Source organism: Centrocercus urophasianus, unplaced genomic scaffold, assembly GCF_019232065.1.
Source record: "Centrocercus urophasianus isolate 14NV4802_14NV808 unplaced genomic scaffold, USGS_Curo_1.0 seq_9, whole genome shotgun sequence".
Lineage (NCBI taxonomy): Eukaryota > Metazoa > Chordata > Aves > Galliformes > Phasianidae > Centrocercus > Centrocercus urophasianus.
This window is the reverse complement of record NW_024885532.1, coordinates 19,515,941-19,525,050: the sequence shown is the minus strand read 5'-3', so window position 1 is coordinate 19,525,050 and position 9,110 is coordinate 19,515,941. Positions and strand designations below refer to the sequence as shown.

The window sequence follows — 9,110 nt, the reverse complement described above, 5'->3', positions numbered from 1 at the left end:
CTCCTTCCCATTGGCAGACAGATGTTCAGCCCATTCCAGGACAGCATGGCTCATCATGAGGAATGGTTTCTCTCAAAGATAAAGAACCATCATTCCTAATACACTCCTTCCTTCTTTACACAGAATCACAGAATCACAGAATGGCCAGGGTTGGAAGGGACCTCAAAGATCATGAATCTCCAACCCCCTGCCACATGCAGGGCCACCAACCTCCACGTTTAATACTAGACCAAGCTGCCCAGGGCCCCATCCAATCTGGCCTTGAACATCTCTAGGGATGGGGCATCCACAGCCTCTCTGGGCAGCCTGTGCCAGCACCTCACCACTCTCTCTGTAAAGAATTTCCCCCTGACATCCAATCTAAGTCTTCCCTCCGTCACCTTAAAACCATTTCCCCTTGTTCTGCTGTTATCTAACCTTTCAAAGAGTTGATTCCCCTCATGTTTGTAGGCTGCCTTTAGGTACTGAAATGCTGCAATGAGGTCACCCTGTAGCCTTCTTTTCTCCAGACTGAACAAGCCCAGCTCCCTGAGCCTGTCTTTATAAGGGAGGTTCTCCAGTCCACTGACCATCTTTGTGGCTCTCCCCCAGACCCAGCTGGTATTATTGAACATGATGTCATATGGAAAGGAATATCTCTTTCATCAGTCTGAGTCTTCTATCCTGGCTGTGTCACTTCTTAACTTCTTGAGTACCCCAGCTCCTTGCTGGAAAGGCAGCTTGAGAAGCAGAGGAATCCACGATTCTGTGTAAGCACTGTGCAATGAATAAAAACCGTGATACGGTATCATCATTTTTATTGAAAATTGAAAACAGCTTCATATGAGCATCTAGGAAGAAAATTAACCTTGTCTTAGCCAAAACCATGAGAAACCTTTTGACAACTACAGACAGAAGCTTATGTCAGTGGCTTGACAGATATTTCAGATATACCTTTTCTGCGCAATTAAAACAATCTAAGATATAAACACAGGAAGAACTGATAAAATGTTCATACCAGAATGAAAATATGTCAATAAGATTAAAAGTGAGTCAAAACAAAGACAAACACAAGTAGAATTTACATTGCAGTATATCTTGATGTGGAACACCGAATGTTGTGAGAAATTTATCTCATAATAGCATTCAGTCCTGTTGTCATTTTAAACCTGACTTATGACAGATAAGTACTAATCAAAAGAGAATCTGAAAAAGAAAATTTCTGCTTTACTGGACACTTAATCAGATAGACCAGCTATTTATTAGGAATCAGCTATATCACTGAAAGGCACTGAGAAATACCAAGAAGCATTCCTATAAGAGGAGTAAGGAAAATTTTTGATTCATTTCAGATGAGGAATTGGAATAAAAAGTGCATTTTATTTAATATTTAGAGCTAAAAATACTATCTGATGCATAATTTGATTATGCAATTTTTAAAATTAGAATAATGAGCAACATCTAAGATCAAGATGACCAAAGTATTATAAATAAAAAATTAAAATAATACATTTAAAACAGCTTTGAATTAATGCGATCTTAAATCAATATTTTTAAGGGGAAAGCTGTATGCAAAATACAGATATGTCTGTTGTGCAGATTTGCACCGATCACATTCAAGTACAGATAATTAGCCAATACAAAGAGCAGACTCTTACCTAATCTCTAATATCAGGCTTTTCAGGTTATAATTAAAAACATAAATAGTGTGATCGTCTGGTAAACTTGGTCGGAGCTGCCATGCTTGCTTTTCTTGATGTCTTCTCCTGCTTCTTTGTCACTCTTCTACGACCTTAGTCAATGAGAGTACTCTGGCTGTTCAGCTGTCCGTAAGCACGACAGAATGTTTTTCTATGGTCTCCAGGCAGCCCCTATGCCATGACAGTCTCACTGAAATTCTAAGGAGTGACAGATTGTTCACTTCTAATTTCATTGCTAAGATCCTGACTAGGTCCAAAACTTGCAAGGCTTTCTCATACTTTCAATAAATCTAAAACTCATTTAGATTGTCACTTGTTTCAGCATGAATAACATTCTCTCTACCCTTGACAAATGCAGTGTTGCCTCACTTACATACAATTATAATTATTTTCATTTTTCTCATCTATTGCTTCGCAATGCCATGACCCGTGAACACATTTTTTGGTGCTTCCCTGCTTTGCTGAGTTAAATTATTTCTCACCTTACCCCACCTACCTCTTGAATCATATTTCAAGATTTCTTTGTATTTCTTCAATCTGTATATTGCTTTTTATCCAGTATCATGCACTGAGACTTGGTCTTTTTATTGACTCATCCTGTCTACCTCCATTGCACACTTATGTTTTCAAGAAGCACCTTTGCATGTGCTTTTATAATACATATATATTACGTCAGAGCATGGTTAAATTTGTACCAGTAAGAACAGAGGAGCTCTGTTCCTCTCAGTATTCCTATGCTGTGTATTTTAAAAAGTTTTAGAATGTTTTTATCTGGGCTTACTTAATTTCATGCAGGATGATGATGTGCTTGTTCGGCTAATTGAGGTACGCTGGCATCATCTAAAGAAATGTGTGTGCCAGCTGGGAAAATTTTACCTGTACTGGTGTGGCATTCTGTATGCTGCTGAAGAAAAAGATCATCTGTGCTCATAGAACTAGAATGCAATGAGAAGATGCATGCTGAGTAGATGTTTTTTAACTTCATTCAAGAAACCCAGAAATTCTTTTCTCATCCCTTTGGCTGAAGAAAGGCTAAATGGAAACTAGGTATTCTTTGTATGTCCTCACTTTGCAGAGTAACAGATACAAAGCAAAGTTATGCTCAGGTATGGCTTTGCTGGGGATCTGGGAGAAGGGGAGCAAGAAAGCATGCCTACTTATCCTGTGAATTCGTACTATTTGGTGTTTTCGCTCACCTATTGTGTGAGACAATACCTTGAACCTTGAACCTGAAGGAAACTTTCTTTTCAGTTGTAGCATCAGGTCTTTAATCTTGGGTTATAGATTCTTTGTTTATCTATCAGGAGCAGGAGAAGAAGAAAAATGAGAGTGAAACCCCTTCTTCAAGACAATGAGTCAGGAGGCAAAATACACAATTTATTCTTGACAGAAGTCAAAGGAAGAAATAGCTACAATCTAACAGCTCTTGGACAATGAATTGGCCTTCACAACCAGCCCACATACTCAATTTGGACTCTTGTCATACATTTTCACCAGAGGTCAAGGCAGCCTGGATAGCTAAGGAATTTGGTCTTGCCAGTATAGGAAAGTACAAAAGTAATCATTAGATCTGCCTGCATTTCCGAAGGTGAGTGTGTAGGTGCCTTGGAAGTATCTCAGGAAGAAACATCTCAAGGCCTTTGACTCATAATTTTCTCAAAGACAATTGAGAAAGAGATGTTATTAGTGAAAAAAAAAAACAAACCCACCATATAAAACATAAAATACAACCCTAGAATAATAAGACAGTAGAGGTAGTTCCAGTGCAATATCGGTAGATATAGAAGAAATACAACAGGGTTGAACTGCAGAAAATGAGCAGGCTTACACAACCTCTTTGAATAGCCTTTCTCATTGCCCCTGAAGCAAAGTACTGGATTAGTTGTACTATTGGTCTGATCCAACAGGAAATTTCCACCATTTTAAAGATATAAATTTATTTTTTAGGAGGACAAAATGAAAATTTAGTCTTCTTTCTCCTCTGAAAAAATAGCATTTTCGTGATGACAAGATATCTTTGAAAAATTAGGACTATATGCTCTTCATATACTCCTTCTGGATATATAAGCAGACAATGAAATTGATATTTCAAATTTTATTCATTTAGACAGTTATTTTCCGAGGGGTTTTAATTTCATGGGCTAGGGCAAATCAGACCAGGGAATTTACTATTCTTACTCTTCCAATGTTATTTAAGGCTAGGCTAGCCTTGGAGGGGATTAATCTTCTGCAAGTCCCAGGGGAAAGAGAGCACATTTTCCAGGCTACTGGTGGAATCCATCTGTCTCTGCAGAGGAGATTTTTCATTGCCTACTCACTGAACAGACTAACAAGGGATGGAGTGGGCTGCAAAGCTATCAATGAATTCTGGAAGTGTGCCTTGCCCAGAAATCTCATTTGAGCATCTTATGATCCTTCTGCACAAAAAAATTAGAAAAACCAGCACTAGAGACTTTGATCAAAAAGCAAAGCAGTTTTAGACAAAGATATATAGGTCTACAAACTTATTTCTGCTTCCTTCTTTAAGTCCATACTAACTGTAAATGATATATACATAAGGAACTTTCCAATTACTGCAGCCACTGGAACATAGTCTGGAATGATGAGTCTATAATTGTAATGTTAATAAAAATACAATGCATTCAACTAATGTAACAGAACTGTGAAAGAAAAGGCATGTGATGCTGTTACTCAGAAATAAGACTGCTGGCTTCCTTCTCGAACATGTAGACAGCATTAATTTAATCTCCTTCTGGCTGCTGTTCCTAGAATCGCTTTTGTCATTCCTGATTTTATAGTTTGCTATCTTCTGTTATGCTTGTGCTCAGATTAAGGCTGGAACAAATAGTGCCAAGAGACTTTAACAAGTACCCATACTTCTTGGAGAAGGCAAATATGAGCAAATGCTTACCTTGTTCTGTCATCCTAGAAACTTATTTAGCTTATTCTAGACAGAAACTGTGGTATAAGCAAATATATGTGCATGTATGCTCAATAAGTTTAGTTCAATAGAAAGCTGAAATTCAAACCTTGTCTGAGAACAACATTGTACATCACTGCCCTGTGTTGTATGGCAGTTTAATTAAATTCTTTTCTGCTCTTTAAATTGTTCTCATACAAATGCAGATATAGGATATTTCAATTAAAACAAAACAAAACAAAAACCAGCCATCCCTCTGGCAGAAATCTTGAGTGTTCCCTCCAGCTAACTAATAGTAGCTAAGCATTAGCTGCCTTTCAACATTGTTTGGTACCTCAGGGCTAGAATAAACCCCTTGGAAGCGAAGGTACAAACACCAAGCAGGTGTTTGTAGTCTGCCATGTAACTTCTGCTAAAGGCAAGGTAATGCAGGAAAATAGGTCAAAACATACAACTTCCAAAAAATTGTGGAATTATGTGAATAGATTATCTCACCATGAACACAGATTCAATACTAATGTCTTGGTATTCTGTACAAAAGTATAGACTCTTTACTCAATACAGAAAAATTAGTCTCAATATGAACATATATAATGTTTGAGGGAACTTTTCTGTGGATGTGAGATGGTGTAAACAAAATCCAGAGTAGACTTCAGGTTGTACTCTGACAGGTGTGGTCAGATGCTGGAACAGGGCCCCCAAGGCAGTGGTCAGAGACCCAAGCTGCCAGAGGTCAAGAAACGTTTGGACAATTCTCTCAGAAATATGGCTTGAATTTAGAGTGTCCTTGAGTTGAGTCAGGAGTTGGACTCAATGATCCATGTGGGTTCCTTCCAACACAGGATATTCTATGATTCTACGATTAATATTATTTACAGAACAGATTGCAGAATTGTGACTTTGAGATGTTTAAAACAAATATGGGAATGAAAAAGAGGAAGGATTCAGTCTGAATTTCAGTTAACCAAATTTAAGTGCATCTTCACAAGTTTCTACATGACAGTAGACTTCAAAAATTTCATTAAAGCTAATGAAACAGGGTTCAGCTGCATTATGATGCGTCCCATTTAGTTTGTTCTGTGGGTCCTGTGTAAGTTTTGCCAGCTTTTTGCAGATGTTTCAAATGTCCTAAAGTGTTTCAAATGGCACTGGATATCTATATTTAGACAACAGAGTCTCATTTGTGGAGATACTCAAAATATTTGGAGGAATTTAGCTTTCTGTCGTAAGGGCTCATTTCAGTTGCCTAAACGTAGGTTTTAGCTCAGTTTCAGAAGCTCTGGAGGACTCAAGACATCTGCACAGGGCAGACAGATATGACTCAGAACCTATGGGAGACTGATGCCCTTCTGAAGTACCCTTTAGAGGCTAGGCAGGATATGACTGATCTTCGAAACTGCATACATATCTGTGTTTAGGCAGTAGAAACAACCCCCTAAATGTAGATGTCTTAATCTCAGATTGAATCCTACCCAAATAGACTATGTTAGGAATTTAATTAAGTAAATTGATTTGCAGAAGTTACTGAAAAACAAGCATCTCTCACTAAAGTCAGACTCATGCTGGATAAAGCAGTTCTGATTGGTGAATATACATACAGAGAAAAATAAGAGATGCCTACCCAGTTTTCTCTCCTCTTGAAAAAAAAAAAAAAAAAAAGAGAGAGAGAGAGAAAAAGCCTCTTTAAATGCAGTACACTTATTTTTTTATTTTTTTTATTTTTTTTAATTGTAATTACAGGGAGGAGAATACTCAAATTGCATGAATATTCACATTTGTAGATGATTTTTCTTTACCTTGTGTCTCTTAACTAACTTGAGTATCTTCAGGCAATCAAATTTAGCTGGAAGAATCATACACACAAGCAAATTTCAGTCAGAAGTGTTTTCACAAACTGATTGGCACACAGAGGGATTTTTTACAGAATTGCTTCCACGCTCATCCAAACACGAACAGTGATGTGCAATTTTATCTGACCTATGCTGGGGAATGAATTTAAAACTCTGAATACCGATCCATGCAGGAAACAAATCTATTTATTTTTTTTTAAATAATAATCATAACAACAGAAATCAAACTCCATTTAAATATTGTCAGCCTGCTAATCGGTATTACATGCAGAAAACAGACTAAATTGATTATATGGATTTGTTTCAGAAAATACACTAAGCTGTGTTAGTAATACACAGAACTAATGATTTCTGCACAGTGAGTGTAGTTCAAAACATGGTTTGTGTACATGAAGAGTCAGTCAGCATAGAGGAGGTATAAGGTGTTTATGCTTCCAAACAATACATTGGTTAGAGCAGACTATCAGTATACATTGCATGTTAGACAGCAAGAAAATCCTTCTGCACTGTACAGATGCTCCTGCCACCCTGTACAAAATCAACATAGCCTCATGTAGCCCTGTGTGCTGGGATTGCTTGCTGCATTGTTCTTCCACATAGCCCACAGTGGTCCTTCACTGTGAATCATTCTTGCAAATAGCCATGTTGCACAAGTTTCCTCTTTCATGCTGCCAGTTTCCACCTCCACAGGGTGACCTGTGTAGAGGTTAGTTTTACTGCCAGGCAGAGGAGCCCGTGGGCTCTAGCTCACAGGTATTTAAACAAGAACAGCATCTGCTAGGGGCAAGAGACACGGGTGAGATACTCTTGGGAGAAGACAGGATAAGACATTTGGAAAGGTGTAGGAGAGGCTCTGAGGGAGACAAAGGGAAGGAAAGGTTCTTGGGGGGACATGGAGAGATGCTCTTGAAGGAAACTTGAGCAGAGGCTCTGAAAGTAATGCTGTTATTTATTTCTATGGAAACTACAACAGATACAAAAAACACTATAACGCAGCTTGATAAGCAAATTCTCAGCTACAGAACACTATTTTTTAATATAGTCACCACCATTAGCCATGTATTTTCACCAGTGATGAAACAGCATTTGCATACTGTACTCATAAATATCTGTACCAGCAGAAGAGACCCACTACTGCTATGATGACTTCACTGGTAGAAATATATTGCCCCCACAGATCATCTCTCATCTGCTCAAATAAACCAAAGTTAGAAGGCACCAAATCTAGACTACACAGTAGGTGTGGTAGTACAGTCCATCCAAGATTAGCAGTGTGCTCCATGGTTCTCAAATTGGTATACGACTAGCCTTTATCATGTTGCAAGGGTTGTCTGTTTCCTTGGCTCTGTCTTGTTCTCTCACTCTGGAAGTTTGACCCTTCAGTTTAGTCAGCATTGTGATGTAGTCACAGATCATGCTTTGTCAGTGTTTCAGGAAATTCAGAAGAATCACCCATTTCCTATCCCAAAAGACAATGCAGAGCACTTTACCTGCTGAAGTCTGCATCTTGAACTTTTAATTCAACAGGGGACTGACACATAGCCACTCCATTTTAACTGCTTCTTTAACTCTGGGTAGTAGTGGAACTGACAAACTTGTATACAGTGTTCTTTTTCTTCCTGTGTGAGCATTTGTGGAACCCACATGGAGCATACTTCATGATGTTGCAACATTGCTATCATTGTTTCCAATGCACTGAAATAGACTTTCAGCTCCATACACAGTTTCCTGGTCATAATATGCTGATTCACATTAATGAGCTGGTAGAGATGCTCTTCATTTTGCTGTGTGACAGCTATGTATGGTTATCTGAAACATGGTTTGTCTTTCACATTGCTGTTGTCACTGTTGAAATGCACCACTCATCACCTCACAGTGCTCAGATCCACTGTTAGTTCTCCATAAGTGTTCAGCAAGTATGGGTGCAATTTTTTCCTCATGGAGGAATTCAGTGACATATTTTTGCTTCATCCACACTTCCATGTCAGATGTCATTTTGTCAGACTACTCCTCTGCTGCCATCTGTTGCATGGCAAGAACAGGTAATGGAAAAATGTTGGGAAGGTTCAAACTCTACTGCGATACCACCAACATACACTTCAGACATTATGGGCCAACATAAATTAGGAGGCATTACTTTCAGAGCACTCTTCATATATGAAATGTGTTTATAAAAAATAATATTTAAAAAATCAAAATAATGTAGGGGTTTTTTTTATTATTTATTTGTAGGTTTATTTTTTATTTCCTTTATGTATGTTGAATTCAGGGTTTTGGGAGAAATACAATGTCCGCATATCTTTCTTCAAAAATTGAAAATGTAAGTATCCGTATTCTCTATTCTGTGACTGAAAAGCTTTGAAATTAAGGAATACAATATTTTAGGAAATCTTATATATCTAACAGAAAAAGTAGAATTCAACTCCCATGTCAGTCTCCTGTGTCCCAGCAGACATAGACCTGAAAATACTTGTAAAATTCCTGAGTTCTACATTTGTATTCCTCTGAGATCTACAATTCTACTGAAGAGAGTCTGGGATGAAAAACTGCCAAATCTGAACACCAGAAGATAAAACGATCTTCCAGATATATACAGAGAGTTCTGAGAGGTTTCTGTGTGTGTGTGTGTGTGTGTGTGTGTGTGTGTGTGTGTGTGTGTGT

The 9,110-nt window shown here is 38.0% G+C and overlaps 1 non-coding gene across 1 annotated transcript; it reads left to right on the top strand.

Moving 5' to 3' along the window:
- Positions 1-8,979: 8,979 nt before the first annotated feature.
- On the top strand, positions 8,980-9,057 carry LOC122171660. Its single transcript, XR_006172067.1, has one exon. It is a non-coding gene; the product is annotated as a small nucleolar RNA U2-19 (small nucleolar RNA).
- Positions 9,058-9,110: the final 53 nt, after the last annotated feature.